The sequence below is a fragment of the Triticum aestivum genome, chromosome 2D (genome assembly GCF_018294505.1).
Source record: "Triticum aestivum cultivar Chinese Spring chromosome 2D, IWGSC CS RefSeq v2.1, whole genome shotgun sequence".
Classification (NCBI taxonomy): Eukaryota; Viridiplantae; Streptophyta; class Magnoliopsida; order Poales; family Poaceae; genus Triticum; species Triticum aestivum.
Genome location: NC_057799.1, coordinates 216,172,240 through 216,175,867, shown reverse-complemented (window position 1 = coordinate 216,175,867; position 3,628 = coordinate 216,172,240).

The window sequence follows — 3,628 nt, the reverse complement described above, 5'->3', positions numbered from 1 at the left end:
AGAAAAGGTCCCTAGATGGGATCTCACGGGTACAGAAGGTTGCATCGGTGGAAAAGTGTTTTTGTGGACTCCTTTGTTGGTTTTGGGATATTTGGGAATATATAGGCGGAAGAAATAGGTCGGTGGAGTCACGAGGAGCCCGCAAGGGTGGGGGCGCACCCTCCTTCCTTGTGGCCGCCTCGTGGCTTCTCTGACTTGTACTCCAAGTCCTTTGGATGTCTTCTGGTCCGAGAAAAATCATCGTGAAAGTTTTATTGCGTTTGGACTCCGTTTGGTATTCCTTTTCTAAGAAACTCAAAAACAGGGAAAAAACAGGAACTGCCACTGGGCTATAGGTTAATAGGTTAGTCCCAAAAATAATATTAAATAGCATATTAATGCACATAAAACATCCAAAACAGATAATATAATAGCATGGAACAATCAAATATTATAGATACGTTGGAGATGTATCAAGCATCCCCAAGCTTAATTCCTGCTCGTCCTCGAGTAGGTAAATGATAAAAACAAATTTTTTGATGTGGAATTCTACCTAACATATTTATCCATGTAATTTCTTTATTGTGGCATGAATGTTCAGATGTGTGTGATTCAAAACAAAAGTTTAATATTGACATGAAAACAATAATACTTCAAGCATACTAACAAGGTGATTATGTCTTCTCAAAATAACATGGCCAAAAAAGCTTATCCCTACAAAATCATATAGTCTGGCTATGCTCCATCTTCATCACACAAAATATTTAGATCATGCACAACCACGATGACAAGCCAAGCAATTGTTTCATACTTTGATGTTCTCAAACCTTTTCAACTTTCACGCAATACATGAGCGTGAGCCATGGACATAGCACTAGAGGTGGAATAGACTGTGGTTGTGGAGAAGACAAAAAGAAGGAGATAGTCTCACATCACCTAGGCGTATCAACGGGCTATGGAGATGCACATCAATAGATATCAATGTGAGTGAGTAGGGATTGCCATGTAATGATGCACTTAGAGCTATAAGTTTATGAAAGCTCAAAAGGAAACTAAGTGGGTGTGCATCCAACTCGCTTGCTCACGAAGACCTAGGGCAATTTGAGGAAGCCCATCATTGGAATATACAAGCCAAGTTCTATAATGAAAAATTCCCACTAGTATATGAAAGTGACAATGTAGGAGACTCTCTATCATGAAGATCATCGTGCTACTTTGAAGCACAAGTGTGGTAAAAGGATAGTAACGTTGCCCCTTCTCTCTTTTCTCTCATTTTTTTATTTGGGCCTTCTCTCATTTTTAGCCTTTTTTCGTCCGGAGTCTCATCCTGACTTGTGGGGGAATCATAGTCTCCATCATCCTTTCCTCACATGGGACAATGCTCTAGTAATGAAGATCGTCACACTTTTATTTACTTACAACTCAAGAATTACAACTCAATGCTTAGGACAAAATATGACTCTATATGAATGCCTCCGACGGTATACCGGGATGTGCAATGAATCAGGAGTGACATGTATGAAAGAATTATGAATTGTGGCTTTGCAACAAATACGATGTCAACTACATGATCATGCAAAGCAATATGACAATGCTGGAGCGTGTCATAATAAACGGAATAGTGGAAAGTTGCATGGAAATATATCTCGGAATGGCTATGGAAATGCCATAATAGGCAGGTATGGTGGCTGTTTTGAGAAGGTATATGGTGGGTTTATGGCACCGGCGAAAGTTGCGCGGTACTAGAGAGGCTAGCAATGGTGGAAGGGTGAGAGTGCGTATAATCCATTGTGACACCCAAGTTTTTATTTGGATTTTTCAAAAAGATTTTATTTGACTTGAGGGGAGTGATTTAAATTTTTCTTCAAGAGAACTCTCCCTCTCATATATTTTTCTTTATGGCAAAAGTTTTGTTTGGATTCACCCAAGATCTGCCTTTGGTCTTGGGAATTCTTGCTTTTCATTTGGACTCAAGACAAAATGTTTTCATTTGGGAAAATAACTTTTGAAAATCTTTTTGAAATTTGCACTATGGCTTTTGGAAAGTCCTTTGCCACTTTCAACAATCCCTTCTTGCCATGGCATTAGTGCAAATCCTCTCTTCTAACCATTTCCTCACCTTTGGATCATGATTTGCATCAAATCCAGCAAGTTGAACCTCCCCATATGATTATTTCAATTCAAATTCTATTCAAATAAAATTCTGGCTTCTTTTCTAGCACTTGGAGATTTACAAAGGAACTCCACTTTCTGTCTTGATTTTTGCCACCAAACCTTTTTCCCCTCCTAGTCCTTTGAACCCTCAACCTAGAACCATGAAGATCCACTGGTCTTCAGTTCAAAATTTTCAAACTACATCTGGTGCAAGTTTGGACCAAATTTGCCAAATTTGGTGAAATTCATTCAAAACCTTCTCCAAAAATTCCAAGTAAAATCAGGCAGCCTCTGGGTGCATTGAGTGGTCATCTCACCAAGTTACAACTCCAGAAAAATTCATCTCATTGCAAAAACCTTCTGTCGAGCACCTGCAGTGCACTGTCTTTGTCACTTTCAGAAAGTTCAGAGAACACTGCAGTGGCTTGCTATCGTTTTCTTCAGAGAAGGACGTCGATCTCGCCAGTGCCACCGCGTCGCCTTGCTCCTCGTCCCCGCCCTCTTGTTCCTGCACCGCACGAACGCCTGGCGCCTTGCGGGCGTCAGCGACGAGCAGCAGAAGGTGCGCCGCCCCGTGACCGATGCCGGCGGCGGGTTTGCCGGCGCCAGCGGGAGACACAGCGCCGACGACGCCACCCAGCGCCGCCCAAACCACCGGAGCCTGCCGCGTGGCCTTCCACTCCCCCGAATACGCTGCCCCTCTCGTCGTGAACCGCAGGGCGCGGAGCGCGCTCTCTGCCGCCGTTGAGCCCGTGCGGTCACCTCACCGTGGACCGACGCCATTACGCCAAGACCGACTCCGTTTAGCTGTAAAACGACTCCAGTAACCTCCACTGATGCTGCCTGGCCGCTCAAACCACCTGCCAATCCACTGCTCCGCCGTAATCGCTCGCCGGAGATTCTCCGTTCACGGCCACCCCGTCGATCTGCCTATAAATAGAGGCCCCGAGCTTCAACTCGAGCACCCACCATCCCTGCACTCCCCCTAGAGCAAGCCTAGCCACTGGTGGAGCCCCGAGGAGGTCTCCTTCCTCGACTCCGGCCGCCGCGACCCGCCACGGGATCCAGCCCGATTCGCCCCCGTGTGTGCTCCTCCGCCTCCATTCTCTTGCCAGTAGCTTCACCTTGCATCACTCGTTCTGACCCGCGCCTCAATTCGTAGTTTGCAGCCCTCCACCGGAGTTCCCCATCCTCACCCGAGCCGCCGTCCGCCGGAGAAAGTGTCGCCGTCGACGTGGTGCTCCCCGTTGGACGAGTCCACCACCCACCGACGCGGAAGAAGACGCTGAAGCTCTTGGTACCCTCCGTTTCTCCTAACTCGCCGTGGTTCGACGCCGGCGTCCACCGCAGTCTTCGGGCGCCGGCGAGCTTTTCAAACCTGACATGTGGACCCCGCGTGTCAGCCTCTGTTCTTTTATTCGCGAACCGTTTTCTGTTGGCGCCTTCGGGCAAAATACGTTTTCTCCGTTGCGCTTGCGCATTCCCAACCGAAGCG